We start from the raw sequence: 16,717 nt of genomic DNA, 5'->3' as shown, positions 1-16,717 counted from the left end.
TTTTTAACACTGTTCGCTGCAACTTGTATTAATACGAGCGCGGGTTCGCCGAATGGAACGACAGAGATTCGATGCGCGAAATTCCACCGTGATGGCCTGTAATTATTTGTATATTGAGCGCAGCAATTTAATTGCTTTTTAAGAACTGGTCCCTTGCTCTTCTCGATCATTTTTATAATACGCAATGAATATACACAAGGTATCTCCAGGGATATGGTAATCGATGATATTCTTTAATGAATAATATATATGTGAAATGCATAATTCTTGACGTTGAAGAAATTTTAGCTATTCAAATTAATTTTTTATTAAAAATATTTAGCACACGCTAAATAAAATTGAAAAAATATGAGAATTATGTGTGATGTTTTCATTTTTTTTTGTTCTTTATTTCGAGTTTATTATCTTTTAAGACAATTTGCAATATATTTCTTTATAATACCAAACTTATACACTTACGATTTTTTTTGCAGCTTTATATCTATATACAAGCAACCTCTGTGTTATCAAAGCGTCAACGTTGCATGGTGAACGGCTATTCGTCATTCTAATCTGATCCGGACTCTTTAACATGCGTGTACATTAAAGCCTTATGCGTGTGTATTAAAGTTTATTAAATTTTATACTTTTCATTTGCAATTGACTCAAATTCTCTCCGCGATCGCGTTTATTTTAACAATACAATTACCAAGCTCAACGTAAATCTAACATAAATCTGAACATATAATCTAACGCTTCAATCATATAATATCACAAAATTCTTTACCTTTTATTGTATTCTAATATATTAAAAAATGTTCTCATTTATATATATATATATATATATATATATATACATATGCAATCATAAACTTAATATTTAAATTAAATGAATAAGTCGAATAAGATGAATATAAATATCAAAAGTAATACAAGTTTAACATATATGTATATATTAAAATAGCGTGAAAGAGAATACAAATGTTAACGTTAAAATATTATTATTTTAATAATTCATATGAAGTAAGTTGCTTACAATAGCATACACATAGCGTGAAATAATGTATATTTATATGCTGAGCTTAAATTTTATCATGCATTATTAATATAATTAATGACATTCTATTATTTTACATCATTTCAAAATCATATAATAAAAAGAAAATGATATTTCTATAATTGTCGTAACTTCTTTGGAACTTCTCGTCCTCATTTACATTTTCCGAACCTGTTCAAGAACTTCTTTTGAGAAATTCGAGAAATGATACGTGTTTTTATAAGAAATCTTACGTTCATTTATACACCGTGCGCGCTATTTTCTGTGCGATTCGAACTAAGAGTAACCGATTTCGAGCGGAGATTTTACCCTCCTCTTTCCCCCGTAAAGCTCCTCCCGAGACGATAAATTTGGCTCATCCAAATGGATCTTCCACTGTGAACGCAATCGCACAACGTCACTCTACCTTTCGCTCGTCGGGTGGATTTAGTAGGGATGACGAGCCTCCAAAATCCGTTTGATTGTCTACTCTTGCCTTTTTCCCTTCCCCTTCGTATATGTATTAATCTCTTTTTCTCGTGCACTCGTGTCAGATTGTCGCCTTTATCCTCTATCCGTAATCAAAAGACTTGTTAGCTTTTTATTCTTCTTTCATTCGTAGCGTAATCTCTTATTTACGTAAAAAAACCAAAATATATTTTCCATCTTTCATTTCTTTTATAATACATTTTGTGCCTACCAGATACATCTCTCTTGAAGAATCATGATGAATTTAATTTAGAATATTTATTAATGCTAAATGTATTTTTGGGGGGGGGGAGAAGATCTATTTAACATATTATATATTGTCAATTTTCAAAATTATTTTGACTAAATTATTTATTTCGATTTTCTTTTTATATAGGTATACTATAATATAAATATAAAAATATAAGAGATATTATAAGAGATCAAAAAGATATGTAATTCTCAAAAGCACAGTTTCATAAATTTTTGATTTAAAAAAAAGTGGAACGATTTTTACTTCATCGAAGACGTTAAGCAGTTTTGCCACTCTTCTCAGTAGTGTTCCAATATATGTAACCACTAACCTATAATATTTGTTTCACATGGATAGTCGCTATACAGGCTCTCTAAAGGGGCAGAGACGGTAGTGCCGACGACGTCGCGTGTACTTGTAGCTTACACAGTGTTGCTTACACGTACGATGTTCTATGAAAAGTGGTTACAGCGACGTCGTATGCGTACTCGTAGCTCATACACTGTGTTGCTACATGTACAATTGAAAGGTTCTTAAAAACTTGTATATATACTGTAAAACAGTTGTGAAAGCATTATCGAGAAAATAGTCAAACTGGAATAGTCATAGATTTCAGAGAATCCTGACCTATCTGTGGTTGATGAGAGATTTACTAGATGACACTAAACGAAATATCACTATAATCTATCACGTGTTTTCTTGTTTGTATCACGAAAGGAATTACTCGAAATATCATTCGTTTTTACTTCGCACATTAATTGTTAAATACATTATTAGTCCCCGATATACGTAACGTTTCGTTATATTTTAGTCAGCATACAGAAAACTATGAAAGAGATTATAAGACTTATTATTTTAATCGTTAAAAATTGATAAAGATGACTTTGATGTAGATTTATATAATATCATCTCTCTCTCTCTCTCTCTCTCTCTCTCTCTCTCTCTCTCTCTCTCTCTCTCTCTCTCTCTCTCTCTCTCTCTCTCTCTCTCTCTCTCTCTCTCTTTCTCTCTTCTTTGTATATGTAATATACATATAATTTACAAAAATACAGTAGAAATTTGGTGAAAAAGATTTATTTGATATAAGTCCGCGAAAATAACAGTTTTATAAATTTTTTCTTTAAAAAAAATGTGGAACGATTTTTACGTCTTCAGCGAAGACGTTAAGCAATTTTGTACATTAATATACGTATATAAGGAAAAGTTAATTGTTAATTAATATACTTCTTATCCATCAAATTTTTAACGTTATATATTATATACAAATTAATATTTTGACTGTTTAGAAATTTATTTATTTTTTAATTTTTGCTTACAAAATAACAATAATGGTCTATACTCGATGCTGAAACCTTTTTTGCTAATAACTCTTAAATAAATGGCCAATAGTCAATAATAGGTATATACTCTAGAGTCCAGAAGATCCTCCCTACAAACTGTTAATGTATGGTTCATATCGGTTCCGCAGTTTCCAAGTTCTCCTTGTTAGCTATAAATTAACGCGGAACAAAATTAATAAAAATTATTATATAATGATACTAATGATGCATAAAAAGGAATTGATCCTAGCATAGCATAAATGTTTGATAAACATTCTAAATTTCTGATTAGAAAGAGAAATATTATATTATATATATACACGTGTTACATTACTTTTGAAGACGCGTTCATAATCGACACGATACAACTTGAGGGAAGTAACATAATTGTACCCTGTGGCAAGACACAAAGTTGCAAAGTGTCGTTCTGGTTATTACATCAGGTGCTGTTGACTTTCACGCAGACAGTTCTCTTGATTGCTACGTCGGGCCCCGAATCTTGCACGATCGTCCACGGGTTGGCAAATGCGGGGGACCAAGGGGGCGGGATGGCAAAGGACGTCGGAGGTATGGCAGCGTCTAATTATTATCGAGAAAGGAGGTCCTCGTCGAATGAAGGAGGGTCGGCTGCATGACACGATCTCCTCCACGTGTGTCTCCGGCCGTGATTGCACATCGCGCTGTTGCCTTGTAATCTCACCTCCTACACTCTCGGTGTACCGTCACCGAGACCCTCGTCCTTCATCTACGCCACCTCGCTCTTTCATCGCGCTTCCGTCATCGATTCTCGATGGCCGGATTCCATTATTGACTATCTCCGATTTCGCTGCAATCGCGTTATACAATCGATTTCCCAGTTTTATCATATTTTATGCAAAAAAAACTGATTTTTTGATCATACGGTGTATATAACGATATAATAATGATATTTAATGCATATTTAATACAGATTAATCAGAGCAAATGAATTAAAATAAATATTTAATATTATAAATCAACCAATGAATTTGGGCTTAAGTAATTCGAGCGGAAAAAGAGAGTAGTATGATTTATTCTTGTATTACATTAATATTTATAATTAATGTTGATATTATTAATATTAACCTGTGTTAGTGCTAATATTAGTTATATTAATACAGATATAAGATATTTATGTCTGTTACATTTCTTAGAATTTTTAAAAACTTTCGGTCACTTTGGTCAAAATAAATTTAAGACGTCGTAAAATTAAAATTTTATTTTGTTGCTTGCTTTATTTTGTAGTATTTCAGAATTGTCCGTTTTTTTTGTTTATTACAGAAATTGTATATTTATAATGTAATTTAATGTATAATAGTATCTTTTATATAAGTTTTCGATTTCAATTGTCAAGTCGTGGATCGACTTATACTGGAATTTCATTACTGTGCACTTCGAACGCTCGCGTATACATTACTGTAATCGCTATTATAAAGGACCGTTCAATAACGCATTTAATGTAATCTCACGGCACCCCTTGTTATCGTCGGGCCTTCGATACATCCTCATCCTTTGACATCCTAGTCGTATGCCTCTCTCGCTCCTGTCATTCACATTGATTATCTCGGACACATAAGTGTCATCGAGTACGGTTCTCAACATTGATTCTGTTCTAATCGGTATTACGCAATCTGTTCGCTTTCATTGTCAGTTCTTCCTCAACGATTTCCAAACACTAAATTACATACAAAATGTTACAAAGCAATAATACTACAATGAATAAATACCAATCATAGAGTGACAAAGCGGTAAACATATGTATACAGAATAATAGCAACAGTTTAAACTACATTTCTTAACGCTTTTACAGAAGTTGAAATTGAAACAATATATATATATATTTTTAAATAAAGGTTTTTAGTAATATTTTACAAATTTAAGCAACACATTTATATATTTTTTTTAATTTAGCGTTCTTATATATTGTATTAAAAACTCATGAGAAATATATACTTCAATTATTATTTTAACAATTTTTGTTAACATAACACACTTAATTTATGACATATTTTCATGATATTTTTCAGCGATTCAGCATTTATCTTAATAAATGACTGCATGGGGGAGTATTCGAATATCAATATTTATCACATCATGTTAAAACAGACATTTTCAATGCTCTTTTATTTCGCGTTCCTTTTGCATCTGTCATATAATCGGCTTGGCATTATGATTACGGACCTAGCATTTGATAGTAGTCAGCGATACTTCAGAATAATCGACGTGAATGACGGGAGCGATTGGGACGTCAAAGAGCGAGCAAACTGAAAGAGAGGGACGTAGATATCATGAAAGGAACATGTCAGATTATGGACAGCGGTGGACGCAGGTCCGAACTGTAATTGAAACGAGTATATAGTAACGTAGATGATATCTGTAGAACATCTTCAGTATACTTGTCAGTATTGAATCTTGTCTTAGTACAAATAGATAGCTCGTTGTAATAAACACGCTATACTATAAATTAATTGTCAAAAATTATCGAGACACTCCATTTAATAAATTTTATAACTTTGAAGTATTCTTAAGAAATTAATAAATTATACAAAGTTTTTAAGTAATATATAAAGTAACATATATCTTTCAATAAATTGCTATATTATGACATAAAAATTGACATGTATATACTTCATTAAATTATATAAAAGATACTATTACGATATAAAGATTTTATGAATATACATTTTTTCTATTTTGATGGAAGTTATGAAATAGCAATTCTTTTTTTCTATTATGAAATATTTAAAGCATCATGTGTGTCTCAAGTTACCATTGTATCTTTAATAAAGTATAAGAAATCGCGCGTACGGTCTGTGAATCGAATTGCGAATAAGTTTAATATATCAGTCGATAGTTACAAAAGTTAGAGACTCGATCGTACTTATTTTCGCGATAAAAAGTAGCAGAACCGATTCTTGTTTTCAATTTTTAACTTTTTCATAATTAAATGACTGCGCTCACAGCGCCGTCTTCTCATTAAAAAAGTTTTTTATCCGCCATCTGCGTTGCTCGCTCCATCTTCATATTTTATTCTTTAAGAGTCATATATGTATAAGCAACCTGGTAAAAAAACCAATTTATATTCATCTAAGTTGGCTGCACAAATCCGTCGTACTTCTTATTTATTTTCGTATCTCGTATACCATCTTGTCATATAATGAACGCCTGGATCCTTTACGCGACAATATAAATTCTACTCGGCTGTGCGCATTTAAAGATCTTCAGGCTGCGAGTTCGTATATGAAATATTTTCGAGCGTGCATGGTATCATTTTACACCGTTCTCGCAACTGCATTATTACGAAAAGTTTTACGCGCGGTAACTAATTTAAAGCGCATACAATACATGTATTTACAAAATAATGCATTAAATTATAATAATGGGTCGTTTTGCTAAAGGTACCGAGACGAGACCGTATTTTCGATTTTAAATATTATCACTTTACGGAGGTATTTGCATAAATAATGCGGCATCGATATATGGAAATGTGCGAAAAATAATGCGGCGAGTACGAAGCAGTCTGACGAAAAATAAAATAAAAATAGAATAGTGAGGGATGATGAGGGAAATTAAAATTAAATTTTACCAAGAGCGTTACACGATCAATTCTCCCTATAACTTTATTTCTCATAACTAAGATTGGTTGCGGTGACGAAAGATCGAGCAGCCGGCAACAGTCAGGTGTGCATGCTTGTGACCAAAACACGATTATGATCATACCACCAATACCGATACTTATGGCCGATGAGAGCAGCCAAATGCATCGTCTTTTCGGTCTGAGATGTATAATAGCGCCGATCACCCGCTGGCTTTCTCCTTAATCCTGACCAGTCACCGCTCAACAATAAACGCCTTCAAAGCAAGAACTTAGCCACGACAGGCGGCCACGTTAACCGAGCGAAAAAGACTCTCATTAGCTCTCCATTATTAACACAACCTGGTCATTATCTCTGCGCTCGGACTTGCCACGTCAATAAAAGTTCAAACAATTTGTCGCCGTTCAAGAGCAAACTCGAGACGTTGTCTGTTACTTGCGGATAAAAACGAACTTGGTAGAACTTATAAAAAAAACTATGCGGATGAAAAGGAGGATCCGAGGTTTTTATTCATTGCTATGGACACGTATAGAGCACTTCGAAATTTTTTTGAATGAATTTTGAGATCTAATCGTTATGTAATTATGGGCACAACGACTAGAATTGATTTTCACGCTTATGATTGCCCTTTTGTGTGATTATTGACAGGCAAAACCAAAAGAAAAATAGTTGATACGCGATATATGCATGTATAATACATCTGCTATACGTCATGTTTGACGAGCTCCTCCTATCATCATGCATCGTGCACTTTAGGTGCAATTTTCACCAGTAGACAATATTTTCGCGTTATATCTCGATCGCGAGTAAAACGCGCTAAAATCACACGACGGCCAAATGGAATAAAATCAACACGTCGGCCTGTAATTTGTGAAAATGTCCGGCCGGCCGCCGCGGCCGCCGCGTTACGGCCCGATGTTTGAGTACTTTCAATATTTATGCCGCTTCTGAACGCGTAAAAGCTCCAATAAGCCGGGCTTAATCGTGCAACAGCATTCACGGTGAGCTGCTAATCCGTTGGTGAACGAATAATTGAACGAACATCGAGTTTCGCTACCTTTTGGCAGGTAAAAGTGGTAGGGAAGGGGGAGGGCGAGCTGCAGCGCATTATCGAACTGTTCCTATTTTATATTATGGTCCCGCGGTAGCTGCATCTGATGGCGATTAGGCCAGTATCAATTAACGCGCGCTCGCCTGCAATTGCTCGCATTAATCTCTCTCCCTTAACGGGTGTCCCTAACAAACGGCAGTAAATCCGCCGCACTATCTCGCGCTGTATACACGCGCATGATCAAATATTCTATTAATCGCGCACGCTCGTCAAATCGTTATCACCCCGTGTCACTCATACGCTGCGAGTTACTGCTAATGAGGAACGACGAGTGTAGAATATTAATCCACTACGGGCGAGCTAACCGCGTGAATTTTTAAATGCATCTGTTATGCACTTAAGGTCTCCGTTGAACAAAATATTCGCAACGCACATAAGCGAAAAATGCGCATTTTTTTTTAATTATATACGATAACTTTTGAAATATTATTTGACGCATTGCTGTAACTCCAAAAATTTGCATCTAGTTACTTTATCTACTTGCTTTCTCTCTGATATAAGGTCATGAAAATATGAATATGTTAATTTTAGAAAAAACGCGAAAGATTTTGTAACGTAAGCAATAGAATACTTTAATAATCCCAATATATACGTCCATAATGTTTTACATATAGAATTTGGATTATTATAATAGTAAAATTTCTTAATTTGTTCCTTATGTAAGATATTAATGAAAAAATTGTTTTTTAACACGATATTTTATTGCAGAGAAACTCTCTTATTCTTCAATATGTATATAAAAACAACAAGAACTGCACAATAAAAATTCTTTTCTTAGACATTCTTTTTAGACAGCGCGTTAAATGTTAAATTCCACGGTTGAAAGTTCCTTTATCTTGTATGTCAATCCTCGCTTGTGACCATCGCAAATTTTTACTGCGGAGTGAAAAGCGCATTCGAGTAATCGCCACTCAACTTTAAGTAGAATCGTTCGAGGTCAGTTGTTGCTTCGGTTAAACCAACTCTGATCAGCAATTCTCTCTTTCTTTCCGGATCGTATAGTTCTCGTATAGGCAGGCAAAGAAAATGGAATTAACTGCGGTTAGCATTAACCGAAATTGGATCTGGCGAAAAAGGTAACGTGAAAATACCCGTACCTTTTTCTTAAAAGCATCGCTCTCTTCCACACAACCATCATTGTGAAAATATTTAGTACACTCGGCATATTCGATAATCTCGACAAGTGCACGGTTGGTTGCGCTTCATAATTTGAAGCACGATCATTGTATTTTGCCATTTAATCGTCGCATTTTACAATATACACATATAATACCATGTTTTGCACATCTTTACTAAGCATAAAATGATCATCGACATTATTTCCTGATGATGCATCTCTCTCGTGAGTGGAAAATATATACTATAATAACTACCAGGGGCAAGAGGAAGACACTTAAAAATTATTTGGATTTGCAGAAATACGATACGGCGTTATTATTAAAAGCCATGACATCTAATTTTCATCGTTCATACGGTAACACACCGTATTAAAATACGTTCATTATTTAAAATTCGTTAATTGCCAGATTAACGCGAGGCGGTACGAGATATAAAGGATTTAGATTGCGGGGTCGTTAAAAATAAAATGTTACAGGGATGCAATGCACCCGTTCAGATAACGGGGGCTATTAAAGTCGCAACTAATTCGCCGTATTTGTAAGAAGGATCATTCTTGCTCCTGATGTATCTTATCGCGGTATCTCTACCTTGCGTAACTGCTCCATCTGGCAATAAGTAACAATTAGTGCGGTTATTGTTTATTTTTCTCTGTAGCGTATCGCGCTATCGTGTTATTCATTAAAAGCGTATTTCTATAAAAAGCCAATAGCCTTCGACGTTTTACTCAAGCCCTTCATATGTCACCGAATTCACTGGAAAACATTCACGTAAAAACGATGAAAATATGTTTTTTAATGAGGTTTTTGCTGGATTTTTTCTTAGCAGTGATCTAAATACAGACTACATTGTTTGTAATTTTTTATATGTTGACTTTGTCGATATCTGGTCAATTTGAGTGTATAATGTTTCCCATCAAAGGTTAAGCTTTGAGTAAAAATTTCATTGGAATGAAATCCACGTCTCTCTCTCTTTCTCTCTCTCTCTCTCTCTCTCTCTCTAAAGCGGGCTACATTGCACATACAGAGATATGTATCAACAGACAGTATCGTGATACCGTCTCGAATAAGACATGTCTCAGATCACGTGTACTATATACACACACTGCGATCTGCGATACATAGCAAGTATATCACTTGTCTCTAGTACATTTTTGGAGGTGAATTGTCAACTTCACAGTGGCGATTAGCGGGGATCTGTCGCGAGATTACTCCACACACACTCAAAAACAAGCTGAAACATATCTCAGTATCATTGTTTCGGTCTCTATGTATTCTATCGACAGTGAGAGATTAGATTCATGTATCGATACTTATTGATACCACATGAAACCTTCGGAGACGTACTTACACATGATGAGACATGTCTCATGAGACACACCGTTGATATACATATCTCTGTGTGTGCAGCCCACTTAAATCGAGAAATGAGATTTAATTATTCATTCCGACTCTCGAGGGCGAATTCGATAAACCTCTACTCCGCGACTTTATAATGTCTGATTTATTTCTGCAATTTCTACACTATCAATTACAAACTTTTTTATTGCGTATTTTTAATATTTATATTCAACGTACGTCGTATAAGGTATAATGCGAGGTCAGCGCGACTCGCAGAGAGGAGAAGATTGATCGGTACTTTAATATCCGCGGATTACCCGCGTGGAGGAGCAAAAACGAAGACACGTTTTAATAACTCCATTGATCTATTTTTTTTTATCCCGAGCCACGCAACCGTTAACATTTGTAGGAAACCGCGCAAGGTTACAGAGCGGGTGGCGCGACGCTGTTGCGCGTTGAAATCGATAAGTGCATGTTTGCGCGAGAGATATAAAAACATTAACGGCTGGCTATACCATCAAGCTTGCCGATCATTATCGCGTTCGTACCGAGAGCAATAACCGTGGTGAATATGATCTCTCGATTCGCGGCACGCAACGGACGATAAAGTATTTCCTGATATTGTAGAACGACGTAAGTTTACAGAGCTAACGTTTTTCCATGGATATATTTTCTACACGCGAAAAAAATTCGCTCGTTACAAGAGTGATTAATAATGCGATGTTCGCTAAACGCGCGTTTCTAAAAGAGCAATAATTCTCGTATAATTTACGTATTCCTGGATTTATGGCGAGAGTTGTCATTTGATAAAAGCACGGATATACGTAACCTCCATTTACCTCTCAACTTTTTCGCGCTGAAAAACACACCTGGCTACCTGCACATCGATATCAATGAAAATACACCTGCGGCCGAGGACAGAATTATACTCCTTTATAGTTTTTAATGTCTCTCGAGACGCGTATCGGTGCAGCCGAGTCGTATTACACGACTACGTTATATCCGGAATAGGTATACGTGTGCGCGCACGAGTATAGTGTATAAATCCACTTACACATCCGCCGACTCGCGCGTGTATCCGTATGTATCCCATAAAATTCCATCTCGGTTACGAGCGACGTGTGTTCCGCGAGAAGCCTCGAAAGCCATTGGAATAATTGAACGAAATAGGGAGGCACGGGTGTTGCGCAACACACGTGTGTGACGATGTAACACACTACGTTGCATTGGTCGAAAGCAGCGTCGATAGAAAAGCGGCGAAGTGTTTTAAGCCCAGGAGCCCAGGGTAATCGTTAATTTCGCCACAGCGCGCCCTGCATCGCTTCTAGCTTGAGTTCCGGGTGAATTCTTGCAATATGGCGCCGACATTTCAAGCGACTCTAAAGCCGATACGTGTGGTCGTAGTGCAACCGGATAAATTAGAGACAGAGAGAGGGGGGGAGAGAGTGCCCTGACCAATCACTGTAATTAATTAATCCTTCGAACCGTTGCGGTAATTTTACGCGACCGCTTCATGGGACTTTGAAAATTATTGACCGATATATCGATATATAGAATCTCGTAATTCCTTGCTCCTGACCGCACACACGCGCGGATTTTTTATAGAATAACATCTATTAATCATAAAGAACCATAAGAGGATCCATTGGACCCCAGCAGGACTCATAATATATGTTTGCATCGTTCGAATAACGCAAATATTCTAAACATCGATAAATGAAAGTTATGGCTAGAGCGCGTTGGTATATAAATAATGAAAGCATCTCTCTGTTTTCTAAAAGAGAGAAATAGAAGCATTAAAAGTGCAAACATACGTTCTGGTATAAAAGTGCTGGTATTATAAGAAGAAAATCGACTAACGCTGGAAAAGTAACATAAACTGACAGTATCTATTCACGTCGTTCTCCACTTTTGGCTCGCCTCCTTTTCGCCCTCGTCCCACAGTAATGGAAATCTCCCTTAGTACGCGAAGGAAGGAGCACAATTAGAAGCTTTTTGTAGGTCGCGATCTCTTAATTACGGGATCGATCGATCGGTCGAGTCGCCCCGGAGGCGGCGCGACCCTTCGACGGTCGGCCGGAGGACGGGCCGTGGAGCGAACCTTGATGAGGTTGGAGTACATATATATACATACACGTATATCTATTTCTATCCGTAACAGAGAGAGAGAAAGAGAGAGAGAGATAGAGAGAGATAGATAGAGATTGCGGGCTCCAGGCGGTCGAGATGCCTCCCGTCGAGCGGCGTTCTACCACCCGCGGCTCTTTGTCCTTGTTTAGATCCCGCGCATCTCGACGAACGGGCGGGCTTACCGAAAGAGACCATTATATCGGCCCGCAAAGGCCCGCTCATTAATTCCCGTAAAACGACCGTGGAGACCGCTCCGTTCCGTTCCATTCCGCAGCCGGTCCGCGATCTGCCCGGAGGCGGACTCGCGTGTATACCTCGTGACGTAGAGAACGCGCGCTAAGGCGGCTTCGGATATAAAGTCAATCGAGGTAATTGTGATAATGACGTGAATGCGATGCAACGATACCTTTCTCCTGCGGCTATCTATTTAATCGAGATTAGTTCTTTCGGAATTCTAATTCTAATGATGGTAAGACGTTCCATCCTGCATACATTGCCCTAGATAAGAACACAATTGCTAAGAAATGCAACGAAATGCAAGATTGTCGTTCTATTCTGGTAAATTAAATTATAACTCCGAAAAGTTTTTTTTTGGTGCAGTAGAATCAATTTTCAGAAAGTATAATTGATAATTTTATAATTCTTGATTCTGAATTATTGGAAATAAAAATGACTGTTCATTTCAGGGAGAACTTCCTCCCTCTCTCTCTCTCTCTCTCTCTTTCTCTTACACGCCATTATAAAAATATTGCTAGCAAATGATATGTAACGAAGATAAAAGCGAAATTCACTGGTCATATATTAATAAAATGCAAAATGTACATTTACTTACACATTTTCCATTCCGAAAATATTAATATTGCCAATCAAATTGAGATACGTGTGAGTAACTGCATTGGCATAATATGCACAATTTCGCGATTTCAACCAGCACAGCAGTCGTTAAAAAACTGACGGCTGCATCGATCGCCGCATAGTCTACGTACCGCGACGTAAAGCACGTACATACGCATTTACACGCGCACGAGTGTGTATGTGTGTGTGTCGATCCTCGGCATACTTAAGTCGCATACATAGCTCAGACGGTTGAAAAGGTGCAAGGGTGTAGATGAAGGCTCTCGTGGACGTTTGAATTACGTTCCTTGAATACAGGCAAATTCAAGTTTGACCTCTATCCGTAGCTCCGAATGGAGATATATCCCGAGCAGAGTTCCTGCGATTTGGCTTTTCACGTAATTCGCAAATGCTAGATCGAGATCGAACGAACACGATCTTCGGCACATTTCCACCATTTGCCCGAGTATTTTATCGATTTTGCCTTTTCACAAGCGTGCGCGCATACACAGACACGGATTGCATACAGAGATATTGCTCTTTGCGTAAGTTTCTTGAATTGAATAATATAATTCTAGAATATTGCATTTACTTTTTCTTATTAAACAAAAATCAATTAAATTCTCTGAATACGTTTCCCCAGCCCTTCTATATGTAATTTTATTAACGAATTCAGTGAAATATTTTTTTTTAAGTTTCTATATATTCGAAAATTATGAGATTATTACTAGACAGATGCAAAGACACAATTGTCTTCGTACAGGCAATGCTATGTGATCGACCTCACAATAACTGACGAATGGTCTATATTTCGCCGCGAGTACATTAAAAATTCCCCACGATCGAGCACATACAGAACAAAGATAATAACGACTGGAAGTTTAATAAGAAGATAATTAAGGACGAGCCGGCGTGTAATTTTGCGCAATTAGAGAGAAACCGCAGGTAAAGCCGTCGTAATATCTCAACCTTCAGCAGCTTGGCGCAACTCGCAAGATTTATGAGTCGAAAATAATCCACCAAAATTTATCTCGCTAAATTAGTAAATTTCAGAATTTAGGTTTATAAGTACGATACAAAAACTGCTGAGAAAATATTCGATATATTAGATGTTTTATTACAATTGTTTATAATGTACATACAGTAGTAATAATTTAAGATTATTTATCATATCATATTTTTTCTTATATAATTTCGCACACAACAAACTATTCTTTTTATTTAAGAAACCTAAAAAGTAGTGATAATTTTATATTTGTGAAATATTACCCCGAGTTCTCTTTCTTTATTTATAAATACTATGGCCGGTATTCATAATCAGATCTTATATATACGATCGTTTTAAATACATCTTTAGATACTCCGTAGCCAATGAAACGACAGTCGTACAGCATCTAAAGATAAATTTAAGACAATCTTAAATATAAGATCTGACTATGAATACCGGTCTATACACTTGGTTATTACACTTTTATGCAGAATTCTTCTTTTCTTCAGATTTATATATTTTTGTAGTTATTTATGTAATATTGTTGATAAATCTTCTTCCTATATATACATTTGGTCTTTCGCTAAATTGACTATAATCGAAATATTATTTTTATTTATCTTTATACACTTTTTGGAGTCTCTCAAATTCTATAATCATATTCATAAGACTGATAGTTTGCAAAGCTGATTATTTATCATATCATCAAAGTGCAAATTAATCTAGCATATGCTCTATGCTAATCATTATTGCATTTAACCCTTAAATGCCACATCTCTCAAGAATCTCGTAAATGACATGAGAGGTCTAAAAGACCCCAGCATGAAAAATGTCTTCTTACTCATTGATTTTTTTATCTTTAGTTATGAAAATTTTTTTCAATGTTGTTCAAGGCTTAGAAAAGAGAATAAAATGCTTATATTGTTAAAATTTCAATTTCAACATAGTATAAAAAATTAAGTAAACTGAGTACTGCTAAGTGTACAAACGGGTAGGTCAATCACTCAACTATCATCAATGGAAGCATGAGCTCCATTTTTGGCAAGAACATTTGAAAATATATCATTGTAAAGGGTCTGGGGTCTGCTGGACCCCAGGGGGCATTTAAGGGTTAATCATCGACGACCGAAACCCTTATATAACTGTTCCCATTTTTTGATGCTATAAATATTAAATATATATAAGTGTTAAAAGATTGGATGAATAAGAAAATACATCCTTATTATGCATTTTCTTCGTATATCTGGTAGTGAAAATCGAGCCCAGCGAAATTATATCAGTTTCGTACAGGATTAGAATCGAACGGATAGCAGCTGCGGGCCGACATAATCTTCATCGATCAAAAATCCGGGACTCGCGAGTTAGCTTGAATCATGCGAGACGGCGGCGGAAACGTCAACATCTTAAACGAGCGATGGATTGGGGCCAAAGTGGCGTGTAATTTTTAAGCAATTAGAGAGGGAATCTCTCGTTGATCGAGGGTGATGAGCCGCGATCTGAGTTTGACCAACGGCTCTCTCTCTCTCTCTCTCTTTCTCTCTTTTTCTGTCTCTCTTATTCTCTCACTCTGGATCTCTCTCCAGCTTTCTCTTCGATCTCTCTCTGTTTCTCCCTCTCTTGAATATAATGGCCCCAAGCTCGGTAATACACGTCGTGCCTTTTGACAGATGGTGCGAGGACCGGCAAATTGCCGCTTTAAGCTCGTCCACTGCGTTTATCCCTCGTATCGTCGAGTTGCCCACTGACGCGGGTCCGACGTCTCGTGTAATTCGCAGGACCATATATTTCACGGACGGTGGGTCCGCTCTTACGTAGAGCACGGTGCGGCACTTAGACCCTCGACGATTTCAATAAATTATCAAAACAACGTCTCGGGGCCGCGTTCTCGCATTAGCGTGAGAAGGTGACTTTCCTCGTCAAACGTGGCGCCCCATTCAAACTCCCCGTCTAGCATCAGTGTCCTCGAATCGGATCACGCGGGAGTATTAACGGCGATCAACCGCGAGACCTCATATCACGCCACTCTGACACGCTTGGCTCTAAAACACCGTGACCGCCGGGGCACGAAGCCCTCGGGGCACGCGCTCCGCCTAACCGAGTAAGTAAGGAAACGATGAAAGTCACCTTCTCATCACGCTAATGCGAGAACGCGAGCCCGAGACGTTGTTTTGATAATTTATTGAAATCGTCGAGGGTCTATATATAAGTGCCGCACCGTGCTCTACGTAAGAGCGGACCCACCGCGTGAAATATACGGCCCTGCGAATTACACGAGACATCGGACCCGCGTCAGTGGGCAACTCGACGATACGAAATTTCCCGACGGAGATATACGAGAGCGCAACGCCGCACTAATATTCTCGAGGTACTGAACGCTCGCATGGAACACACATCTTTGGAGTACCTTATCAGTATCTGATAGAGTTTTAACCCTTTTACAGCTCGACCTCTCTAATCATAGTAGGTATATATACTTCTTCATTTGCAACACTGAAACATAGCTTCAGAATAATAATAATTATTTAACAT

General features: G+C 36.9%; 1 protein-coding gene and 1 long non-coding RNA gene across 5 annotated transcripts in view; both read left to right on the top strand.

The window, feature by feature from the left end:
- The window catches only part of LOC143897487 (uncharacterized), a 173,996-nt gene that overhangs the window by 59,773 nt on the left and 97,506 nt on the right, over positions 1-16,717 (top strand). The gene's annotated exons all lie outside the window — the stretch shown is intronic.
- Positions 1-16,717, top strand: part of LOC143897492 (uncharacterized) — a 91,342-nt gene that overhangs the window by 20,216 nt on the left and 54,409 nt on the right. Inside the window, exon 1 of one of the 2 annotated variants that reach the window (XR_013256933.1) lies at positions 16,244-16,553. The exons of the other annotated variant lie outside the window; for it this stretch is intronic. This is a non-coding gene — a long non-coding RNA (uncharacterized LOC143897492). Of the gene's footprint in view, positions 1-16,243; positions 16,554-16,717 lie in introns of those variants that run through there. 2 annotated transcript variants of the gene reach the window in all.

The sequence above is a fragment of the Temnothorax americanus genome, unplaced genomic scaffold, assembly GCF_048541705.1.
Source record: "Temnothorax americanus isolate GAGA-0224 unplaced genomic scaffold, ASM4854170v1 Scaffold20, whole genome shotgun sequence".
In the NCBI taxonomy this organism is placed as follows: domain Eukaryota; kingdom Metazoa; phylum Arthropoda; class Insecta; order Hymenoptera; family Formicidae; genus Temnothorax; species Temnothorax americanus.
This window is presented reverse-complemented; position numbering and strand designations above follow the sequence as displayed.